General features: G+C 44.1%; 1 long non-coding RNA gene across 2 annotated transcripts in view; it reads right to left on the bottom strand.

Annotated features, from left to right (window-relative positions):
• LOC141076508 (uncharacterized) overlaps positions 1-9944 on the bottom strand; it is a 158715-nt gene extending 148771 nt beyond the window's left edge. For both annotated transcript variants that reach the window (XR_012227506.1, XR_012227507.1), the window contains exon 1: positions 9760-9944. This is a non-coding gene — a long non-coding RNA (uncharacterized lncRNA). The remainder of the gene's footprint in view (positions 1-9759) is intronic.
• Positions 9945-12148: the final 2204 nt, after the last annotated feature.

Below are 12148 nucleotides of genomic sequence, written 5' to 3'. Positions count from 1 at the left end.
AATCGCCCCAAGGTCTGTTATACAGCAGAGGCCGGCAGCTTTGGGGCGGCCACAGAAAGCCTACAGAGCTGAACAGCCTGAGCAGAGAAGATCAAAAGGGAGTTCAGAAGATCAGAGATAATGAGACCATGGTGGAGGAAGATGTGTCATGCGTCCAGCAGAAAAGTCAAACTGTGAGTACTAGCTGCTGGCTCCGCAACTGTGAGAGAGAAGCTTCAAGAAAAAAAGAGCAAAGCATTCCCATGTCACAAAGACATGTCAGAGAGCAACCTTAAGTCTTAACCATACTTTAAATTTTTTTCCATAAATTAATGGTACACATGAAGATAAGAAAATCATTACCGCTGGTCAGAGAGCCGTGGTTTCCATGCTGTCTAATGACTGAGTGGAGGGATGGCTGGATGGATGGATGGATGAGGGATGGATGGCTGGGTGAAGGATGGCTACATGGATGAGGGATGGATGAATGAATGGCTAGATGCAGGATGGATGAATGGAGGGATGGCTGGATGAGGGACGGATGGCTGGATGAGGGATGAAAGGTTGAGGGATGGATGGATGGCTGGATGGATGAGTGATGGCTGGATGGATGAGGAATGGATGGAAGGATGGCTAGAGGGATAGATAAGAGATGAATGGAGGGATGGCTGGAATCCATAGTGAACCATCCCTTAATACATCTGTGCGACATGCTCTTCAGCATTATGCGACCATTCATGCTGAGAAGCAAGAAAGAATGAGCTGCAGTGAGTGAACACCTGAACTATTGTGATCACCGCTACCACAATATGAAAACGTCTCATGGTCCAGCGATGAGCTCTCCCGGTGAACTCACCGCTGCACTGTGAGACTTTTTCTCATTGTGCGAACGGTGATCTCACCGAGGTCACCGCCGTTCATAGGCCCGACTGGGAACACAGCCTTAGTGACCTGCGGTAACCTTGATGATGTCACCGCTAGTCACTGAAGCAGAGTTTGCAGCAGCTCATTCCTCCGTGGTTCTCAGCCTGGACAGTTGCATCTTGGCACCGTCCAGGTTGAAAACTGTTTATCCCAAGAAATGGATAACGGAGTGGGACAGAAAGTCGGACATGTGTGGGAAATGGTTGTTTTTTATTTTTGTTATTTTTTTTACAGGAGACGTTAGCTTAAGTGAAATTGGGCATTAGGTGAGTATTTTTGTTGTTTATTGTTTTTACAGGAGACAATGGCTTCAATGGAATGGGTATTAGGTGATTACAACTGTGTTTTTTTATTTTTAAATAAAAAAGTAAATGTGTGTTTTTTTATTTCAAATAAAGGACTTTATTCTGGCTGAGTGTTTATTCACAATATAATTATTGGATTAGTAATGGATAGGTGTCTTACAGACGCCTCCCCATTACTAATCCCTGGGCTTGATGTCACCGGACAATACAAAGGTGACATCAAACCCACAAATATGAACCCCACTTGCCACCGCTACAGGGCAAGTGGGAAAAGCTGGGCAAAAAGCTAGAATTGGCGCAACCAATAGATGTGCCTATTCTGGGTGGCTGCGCGTTGCTCTTTTTAGGCTGGGGGGCCAACACCCATGGCCCCTTACACAACTGAGAATACCAGCCCCCAGTGTCTGCTTTAGCTAGGCTGGTTGTCAAAAATGGGGGGAACCCCAATCAATTTCTTAAAATTATTTATTTAAATAATTAAAAAAAAAAACAGCATGGGGACCCCTCTATTCTTGATAACCAACCTTGCTAAAGCTGAAAGCTGAGGGTTGCAGCCCCCCATCTGTCAGTTTTGCCGGACTGGTTATCATAAATACGAGAGAACTCACACCTTTTTTTTATTATTATTAATTATTTATTTAGAGTGCAGGCGATGGCTGATGAATACTCCCATCAGCCACCACCTGCTCTCGCTGTTATTAGCGGCAGCAGGTGTAGGCTGATGGGAGCAGTAGTCCCATCAGCGGTTGCCAGTAACCGGAGGTAAACGTTTTACCTCCAATCACAACTGCGGGATAACAATGTCATTTGACAGCGTGGGAACTGCGGCTGTCTGACTGGTGGTAATGATTTTACCGCTAAACAGAAACAGTGTTTGCCACAGTGTCATGGACATGACAACGTGGCAACCACTGGATGTTTGGGCCTCCCAATTCAAGTGAAAGGGGTCCGAGAACTTTTTTTTTTCTTTTAATTGTTCGGCCAAACTCACTGGACCCGAACATCTAGGGGTCCGACCATCTCTAGCACTGGCTCATCTATCTCCGTACTGGGAAAATCTGCCTTTACTAAAAACAGATTTTTTCCATGAACTGAGAATAAAGAGAATCCAGGAGAAGAAAGAAACACATTTATACGATTACACATATTACAAAGTAGGTTATTTTTATGAAAACTATAACGTAAAACTGAAACAATGGTTACACTTTAAGCTGCTGGAAACTATGAGTAGAATGTAAGACCGAAGAGCCAATGTGGCCTGTTGTGTGAGTGAACAGACATCATTGTTGCTGACTACGACTCTTAGGAACAGAAACTAGATCATCACTCCCTGCAAAACAGAGTAAGCCGACTGCAGATGATAACCAAACTGTGTACAGGGCAAGCAAATGGGGGTCTGAAGGGTCCCTGTTAAGAGTCCAAGCAGGTGGGGAAGAAAAAAAAAAAAAGATTCCCTATGTAAGGGGGTATGCCGGACATAGATAAACCTACCAATGGTCAGTACTGCGCACAATACTGGAAGTTCTACTGGCAGAACTCTGCAAAAACTGTAATCTACATCTCAGGCCCTGGTCCCAGCAGTATCTTTCTCCTCATGGGGTCTTCTCCTGGGGTGCAGTCTTCTTCACCTGGATTTGGCTTTCTGCTACTTCAGGTGGCAGACACTTGTTGCTCACGCTCTCTTTAACAATGCTCAACCAGGCTTTGGCTACTTCTTGTTCTTCCCGTCCTTCCCCAAAGTATTACCTCTCCAGGGCACTCTCTGTTCGGGGAGGTCTCCTTCTCTGTGACTTACAGGTGACAGGGCTATACCACCTGGGACAGTTGCAGAGGCAAATCTCCCCTCTAACTCCTGCTCGCTCTACATGCTGTCTAAAACTGAACCCCAGAGGCAGGAAAATAGCTTCTAAATAATTTATGCTGCGCATTTACTGTCCAAGCTCTGTATATTCCACTCCAAAAATGATGAGTAATATTTACATCACAGTAAACCCACTTGCTTTTTATACCTTGAAAAAGGTATAAAAAACATGTTTATAATCATTTAGTAACAACAATACTAATGTTTTAACTCAGGAAGAGCTCGGAAATCAATTTTTTGTGGAATAACCTTGATTGTTAATCACAGCTTTCATGCGTCTTGGCTGCTTTCCACCAGCCTTTTACACTGCTTCTGGCGCAAGTATTTAAGCAGCTCTTCTTTGTTTGATGGCTTGTGACTATCCATCTTCCTCCTGATAACATTCCAGAGGTTTTGGGGTTCAGGTCAGGAGAATGGGCTGCCCATATTAAAGCATAATGGTTAAAGTACACAACCACCGTGGTAGACTTGGGTTCCAATCTCAGCTCTGCCCGGTTGGAAATAATATACCAGTAGTGGTCCTTGGGCAATACTACTAACACTATATTGCCTACCTCAATAAACATGAGAATGTCATGAACAAAGAAAGTCATGCCAGCTCAGACGTCGCTCGGATTAACAAGGTCCTATGGCTGATTTTACACTTACCGTGTTTTTGCGGGCCGATTTTGCGGCCCCAATAGATTTCTATGGGGTCGCAAAATCGGCCCACAAAAATACCACGGTGCACCGTATGGCAGTGAGGGCCAGTTTTGCGGCAGTGATAAAAGATCGAGCTTGCTCGATCTTTTATACGGCGTACGGACACGGCCCCCATTGTAACCAATGGGGCCGCAAAAACAAACGGAAGTTTGTTTTTGTGGCGCACCGTCACTTCTGGTTTTGCGGAACGCTGTTTTTTTTTCCAATACTATTTTCATAATACTGAAAAAATGAAAAACGGCGCTCCACAAACCTTTTTGCGGCCCATTATTGCGGCAGACCACAAAAATGCGGCGATACGGCCCGCAAAAAAGCGGCAAGTGTAAAAGCAGCCTAAGTCTCTGGCACCCAAAGACTGTATACCAACAGAGATGGTGGTCAAAGCTTGATAAGCATCCAAGTGACCATCACGGATGAAACAAGGAGTATCCAGGAATACATCAAGAAAATGGCACCAAAAGATGAGATGCTGAGAGAAAGCCTAAGGCAGCAACAACAACAGATCTGGAAGGAAGAACAGGAACATGAAGTGCCATGGCAAGACAAACCGCTGCATGGGATGTACCATCGACAGGTAATGGAGGTGGCTGACATACAGAAATCCTACCAATGGCTGGAGAAAGCTGGACTCCGAGACAGCACAGAGGCACTAATCATAGCAGCACAAGAGCAAGCACTAAGTACCAGATCCATTGAAGCAGGAATCTACCACACAAGACAAATCCCAAGGTGCAGACTATGCATGAAACCTCAGAAACCGTCCAACACATAGTGGCAGGATGCAAAATGCAAGCAGGAATAGCGTATAAGCAGGAATAGCGTATACCGAACGCCACAACCAAGTAACGGGAATTGTATACAGGAACATCTGCACAGCATATGGGCTATGTCCCCCTAAGTCCAGGTGGGAGACCCCAGAAAACATGATGGAGAATTAAAGGGCTAAAATCCTGTGGGACTTCAAGATCCAGACAGATAAGCAGGTGATGGCTAACCAACCAGACATGGTCATAGTAGACAAGGATCAGAAGACAGTAATGATAATAGATGTGGCAGTGCCAAGTGACAGCAACATCAGAACATCAGAAAGAAGAAATATGTGAAGCTGGAGAAATACCAGGGGCTCAAAGGAGAACTGGAGAAGATGTGGAAGATGAAGGCAACAGTGATTCCAGTGGGGATAGGAGCACTTGTAGCAGTGACGCCTAAGTTGGGAAAATGGCTGCAACAGATCTCAGGAGCAACATCTGAGCTCTCTGTCCAGAAAAGCGCAATCCTCAAAAATACTAAGATCTTGTGCAGAACCCTCAAACTCCTAGGCCTCTGGTAGAGGACTCTTAGTGCAGACATCTTCATCAGCGCATGCGCTGCCTCTAGTGGCCATTTTCCCAGACTCCACCGCATAGGAAACCATGGAACTGCTGGGGCTCTGGCCTTTCACAAAATGTCGGCAGAGCCACCGCAGCACCGTGGGACACCCCCACAGTGCGGGATACCCCCGCAGCGCCGGACACCCCCGCAGCACAGGACACCCACAGCAGCACCGGACACCCGCAGCAGGGCACCGCACATCGGAACACCCCCCTCATCCCAGCCTGCAGCATCACTCCACTCCTGCCTCCTCCAGCAGTGACCCTGTGACCCCGCTTCACCACAGCCACTACCCCCGGTAAGCAATAAGACGCATGGATTATAAGAAGCACCACCATTTTATTAAAAAAATCCTATCTATCTCCTCAAAATTTGGGGTGCGTCTTATAATCCGAAAAATATGGTGTATAATAAATATATATATATACAGTATATATATATATATATATATATATATATATATATATTACACACATGCACACACATACACACATACAATATAAGAAAAAAAATGTGATTTATTTTTAATGTTTACATTTCTTCAAACTTCTTTTTACTTTTTTCTTTCCTGTGTGTGGACCCTTTAAATAGTCTTAATGTCTAGCATAATACACTGCAATATTTCTGTGTCAGCATGCATGCTATGTATATCTACCAGGCTCCTACACCTGATCACATGGGTATAGAGGCAGTACCTGCCCAATTAGCGTGATGGATATATCCGTTATGAAGCATTAATTTGCTAACAATCATGACGGATATTTTCATCATATAGTGTTAAGGGTTATAGATTAATGGCTTGTTTTTTTTTCTCGCATGACCTCTAGTTTTTCTTGGCACCATCTTAGGATAAGTATTTCCTTCTGGTCTCTTTTTATTCCAATTTTTTTTTTTGGGGGGAGGTCAAATGTCCAAACAAATCAGTGACTCTCGCATGTAAGTTTATCTCTTTTTTTGTGTTCACATAATGGGATAAATATATTTACAATTACAAATAAGGGGGATACTGAATATGTATAGTGGGTATGGAAAGTATTCAGACCCCTTTCAAATTTTTCAAACCGTTTCATTGCAGCCATATGGTAGACTCAAAAAAGTTCATTTTTTTTCTCATTGATGTACACTCTGCACCCCATCTTAACGGAACTGCACCCATCTTGACGGAAAAAAAACAGAATTGTAGAAATTTTTGCAAATTTATTAAAAAAGAAAAACTGAAAAATCATATGGTCATAAGTATTCAGACCCTTGGCTCAGACACTCATATTTAAGTCACATGCTGTCCATTTCTTTGTGATCCTCCTTGAGATGGTTCTACTCCTTCATTGGAGTCCAGCTGTGTTTAATTAAACTGATAGGACTTGATTTGTAAGGGTACACACCTATCTATATAAGATCTCATAGCTCACAATGCATGTCAAACCAAATGAGAATCATGAGGTCAAAGGAACTGGCCAAGGAGCTCAGAGACAGAATTGTGGCAAGGCACAGCTCTGTCCAAGGTTACAAAAGAATTTCTGCAGTACTCAAGGTTACTAAGAGCACAGTGGCCTCCATAATCCTTAAATGGAAGAAGTTTGGGACCACCAGAAGTCTTCCTAAACCTGGTCATCCAGCCAAAGTGAGCAATCGTGGGAATAGAGCCTTGGTGAGAGAGGTAAAGAAGAACCCAAGATCACTGTAGCTGAGCTACACAGATGCAGTAGGGAGATGGGAGAAAGTTCCATCTATCACTGCAGCCTTCACCAGTCGGGCCTTTATGGCAGAGTGGCCCGAAGGAAGCCTCTCCTCAGTACCAGACATATGAAAACCCGCATAGAGCTCTTGCTAAAAAACACACGAAGGACTCCCAGACTATGAGAAATAAGATTCTCTGGTCTGATGAGACAAAGATAGACCTTTGCACCAAGATGGGGTGCAGGGTCTACATTAATGTGAAAAAAAAAATAACTTTTTTGAATTTACCAAATGGCTGCAATGAAAGAAAGAGTGAAAAATTTAAAAAGGTCTGAATACTTTCCGTACACACCTTTTTTATTAGTTCCTCTAGGGGACTTGAAGCTGCGACTGGGCGATGACTCTGTTCCACCCCCATATCCAACCCCTTAAAGTCCGGATGAACGTTCACATGACAGGAACAAGCCTCACAAAAGATATTCAAGGTGCAAGGCCATTCTGCATCAAGACTCCAATGAAGTCTTGGTCCTGATGAAGGCTACAGCTAGCTTGCCATCCTTAGAGGTCCAAACTACATATGCCTATCACGGCACTACTGAGCAATAAATTATTAAATCAATGGCAGTGACTGCTCCTTTAAAATAGAATTAGATCTATAAAAAAAATGCATAAAAAATTTAGCATGTAAAACAGAATCACTGCACTCTTAGCGATATTTCCCCTTTAATTGACAATTACATTAGAGGAAAAATAAGAGCTGATTACCAGAATTTTTATTTTGAAACCTTAAGATCAGGTTAAGTGTGAAAACACTTCAGTAGAAAAAAGGTTTGTGTGTGACTGCCCGCGGGCCGGGTTGCTGCGTATTACTGTGAGGGCAAGCACTGGGGAATCGGCTGTGTCTCCTCCTGGCTGCCAGCCACAGGCGAGGCTTAGTGCTGTATGATGTATATAGCTCGATACCTCGCATGGAGGATATTCAGCTGCAGCAAGTGCTGTCTCTTTGTCTTCAGGTGACACCTGGACTTCAGGCCTCATCCCGAGAGTGCCTCTGTTTGCATCTCATTATCTTCATGAAAACCCAGGGAGGCGAGTGGTCAGCATATTTACTATTGACCTCTTTACCGTTTGATGGCTCAGCAGTGCACTTAGGAAACCAGTCTGCTTAATTCACGCTTTAAACTGAGGCTCGCAAAATAATTTGTTGAGTATTGTGATCCAAAAATATTTCACCGGCCTCACTAAGGAGCCTTTAGTGTCTACAGTCATCTCACCTTCATTATTACTCCACAACAGGAACGCAGCTATGAATATTTACTCTAAACTACTGATAATGAACATTTAATCTGGCTTCTACCTCACCCTTTATAAAAACATTTCCTAGTAAATGTTAACATAAAACACAAATAAACAACCCTTTTCTTCTTAAAGAGGAATTTTCACTAATCACTAGATTTTCTTCATTTAAATTGAGTACCTACTCCGATTGTTACTGCTCCACTATTCTACACATATACCACAGACCTTCTCAGCTGGCATTTACTTTTTCTCCTCTATGACGCTCGCAAATCAAAACACAGATGTGTCAATAGAGGAGGAAAAAAAGCAAATGCCTAGAGAAGGTCACTGCTGCAGCCTGGCTCAGGGTGTTTTCCTAAGACAAGATTTATCTCACATGAACATGGAGAAAACTCCAACTCCACAATAGCGTCCCCTCCTGCTAATGTAGTGCTGGAGCACAGGAGAGCAGCGGCTCAAGAGCCAGAGCACGGGAGAGGAGTAGCGCTTGAGAGCCGGAGCACGGGAGAGCAGTGGCGCTTGAGAACCGGAGCACGGGAGAGCAGCGGAGCTTCAGAGCCGGAGCACGGGAGAGCAGCGGAGCTTCAGAGCCGGAGCACGGGAGAGCAGCGGAGCTTCAGAGCCGGAGGACGGGAGAGCATTGGCACTTGAGCACAAAAGAGTTAAAGCACAAGAGAGCAGCGTCGGCCCTGGAGGGCAGGAGAGCAGCATTGGCGCTGGAGGGCAGGAGAGAAGCGTCGGCGCTGGAGGGCAGGAGAGCAGCGGCAGCGCTGGAGAGTCAGAGCACAAGCGAGATGCAGAGCTGGACTGAAACGAGTTTCTCGCGATGCAGCATATTATTTTTCTCCTGTGCTCCACCTCCACTGCTGCTGCTCTTCTGTATTTCAGCTCTCCAATTGCAGTAAGAGATGTGATGACTGCAGAGTTCTCATGAAAACACTCTGAGCCAGGCTGTAGCTGTGATCTTCTCTGTGGACGTTTGCTTTTTTCCCTCTCTATTACTCAGCTGTGTTTTCATCAAGGCTATGGAGTCAGTAAGCCTAACCTCCGCCTCGACGACTCCACAGCACTGCCTCACTACTGAGCATGTACATAAAGTACAGCACAGATTCATCTCACACAGAGATCCTTAGATCAGGAACAAACATTTATAGGACATTTTATAACTTTCCCAAATTCTTATGAAAAAATTTACAGCACATCCTGCACTGAACTACTGCACCCACTGTATTATGAACTGTATTTTGGAAGTCAAAGTTGGTCCATTTTATACCGACTCCATCAAAATGGACACCAACTCCACAGCCCTGGTTTTCATTTACCGCTGTCATAGAGGAGAAAAAGCAAATTCCCACAGAGAAGTTCTGCAGTATACGCCCAGTTGGCTGGAGGGAAAATTTAGCACAGTGGGTGCTCTTTATAACTTTGGAATGGAGGGACACAGAAAAAAAAGAAACACTGTTCCAGAATTAGTGGAGAAGCGACAACTGGAGGAGGTTCTCAGTCTATATAAAGAAATATTCCACACTTTACACAATGTATCAGGTAATCCACCCCTCTATATCACTGCTCCAATGATATCCTAAAACAACATGTATGGGTACAATTTAATATTGCCTCAGAATATACTGCTAAACTGACCTGTACATCTGCACACAGTCCACAAAAGAGAGGATGAAAGGTCTGTCAGTCATGATGGAGGACTCCAGAGGTGGTAGAGGGTAGACGTGTGGTCAAACACCATGATGGGATCCAGCACTGAGAGTGCCCCGGCCAGCGGTGTCTCTCGAAAACAAATCTTTGCACTGCCTCAGTGAAGTCACGGCAAAACTACAGAGGTCAGGAGAGATAGACATGTGTCCATGATCAGTAGATGACTCAAGCAATCATCATACATCTCTAGTGATCAACAATCATTGTGGTTACCATGGTGCACTGGTGATCTATGATCATTATACAACACTACTGATCTCTGATCTCCATAGAGCCCTAGTGATGTATGACCATCATACAACCCTACTTATCTATGATCACTGTGATCACCATAAAACATTAGTGGTAATCCTGATAATCTAATGTTAGTTCACTTGAAGTTGAGGGTATTGGGGCCATAGAACAAACACTCAACTGCAACTCATGACATCAATATACCTGATGGACAAGATGATAAAAGTATGGCTACTTCCTTCCGGGAGCCGTGGCACATTTGTCCGAGAGTTGTACCCGGTAAGGCCGCTTGGCTTTCCTGATGTGATACTGAACTTGAAATACCAGACACATCTTATGGACAGGTGTGGCACTGATTTTGGAATAAATAAGCCAAGTTCTTCTAATACTAGACAACCAATTAAAGTGTGTTACCAGGGAGAACTCATATCTTACCATTCTGGAAATATGCCCCCTATTACAGTTCCAGCCACATCAACCATCAACTGTGCATGGATATCACAATCCTTTTTTTTTTTTTGTTTGTTTCCGGCAGATGGAGTGAGCTCGTGGGTGACCTGCACAATTTGCTTTTGAGCATCTTCTTTCTTTAGATGTCTGCAAGTTCAGCGAATATCCTCTGTGAAGTACTGCACCCTTTGGACTCCCAAGGATAAATAGAGATACAAGCTGCTATGGTGACTTGTCACAGCTGTAGTCTATATGAAGGCATGCACATTGTTTGGTTGAGGGCTAAGAATATCACCTTCTTGTATAGGGTGGCCCACAAAAAACAGCTTTCTGCCATCTTTGGTGTGCCTTGTACAGTAGGATGATGCCGATCAGGCCTTGTTCATCAAAACTGTCTTACAGTAAACCTGAGATTTGCTCTCATTTTACCAGAGTGGTGTAAGAAATTAGGTCCATCGTATTCATCCGGCCAGTTGGGTGGCTCTTTGCGAACGACAGTCGAGTTGTGCGTGTCCAACATGGCGTTTCAGGATAGGGGAGGCCGATGTACACACACAGGCTCGTTCACAGAAATACACAATTTTGATCCTGGCAATTTTCTGGAGTTTCCTATTCAGGCAGTATACATGGTTTGATATAACCAAGAAAAAAACTACTTAGGGTTCGGTTCGTGTCCACGATCAGGAACAGCAGCGTTTTGGACGCAGCCAACCTGCGCTGTGTCCAAAACGCTAACGCTGCGTTCTATGATACGAGCAAAGTAAATGGGATTTGTAAAAATCTCATGCCCACTTTGCTTCTGTTTGACGCTGCATAAACTCACCCGCGGTGCGGGTTTACGAGGCGCAACATGCCAATTTCTGTTGCGGAGACACAACTCAGAAATTCACACAATAAAATGTATTGGATGCCGTAAATCCGCGTTGTTCAATGAATACATGAGGATTTACCTGCGTGATTGAAGGCAGCGTTTTGGATGCAGATGAAAATACGAAAATACCCTGCGCCCAAAGCGCTGCTATTTCCAGATAGTGAGCACATAGACTAAGAGTAATAAAAAATGAACCATAATGTATCACATCCATGTTCTGTCCGTATACTTTCATGGATTATTTGTGCCTGTTTGGACAAAAAAATTCATTCTACAGCCTTGACAACGTGTCGCTGCTCCCGGCTGCGGTTGTGACAACATGACCACAGAACAAGACTGCTGCAGCCGATCACTGGGAGAAGCATTTCTGCAGCAGTCATGTGCAGTTCTGACATCACCCATGCAGTGTATCAACAAGGAGGGGGGGGGGCACTGCTGGATCGGGAGGCAGGGCTGGATCGGGAGGCAGTGCTGGATCAGGAGGCAAGGCTGGAGTGTTTTTTTTAACAGAGCAAGTCTGTCCATTAGAGACAAACGAAAGTGGACAACCCAATAAATATACATTTGTGCCAATAACCAATTCTTTTAGGAAATTACCAGAAAACTGGCACAATAATATGTATATGATATACCGTTTTCATAATTATATATATAATTTTTTTTTTATTGGAAAATACTATACACCCCATCCCTACATATACAGATCTCACACTTTCACCACATGCATAAGATCATATATTTTTTCACACTCACAGCCCATAT

Source organism: Dendrobates tinctorius, unplaced genomic scaffold (assembly GCF_039654945.1).
Source record: "Dendrobates tinctorius isolate UK_male_01 unplaced genomic scaffold, ASM3965494v1 ptg000420l, whole genome shotgun sequence".
In the NCBI taxonomy this organism is placed as follows: Eukaryota; Metazoa; Chordata; class Amphibia; order Anura; family Dendrobatidae; genus Dendrobates; species Dendrobates tinctorius.
The sequence above is the reverse complement of the archived record's forward strand: the minus strand, read 5'-3'. Positions and strand labels throughout refer to the sequence as shown.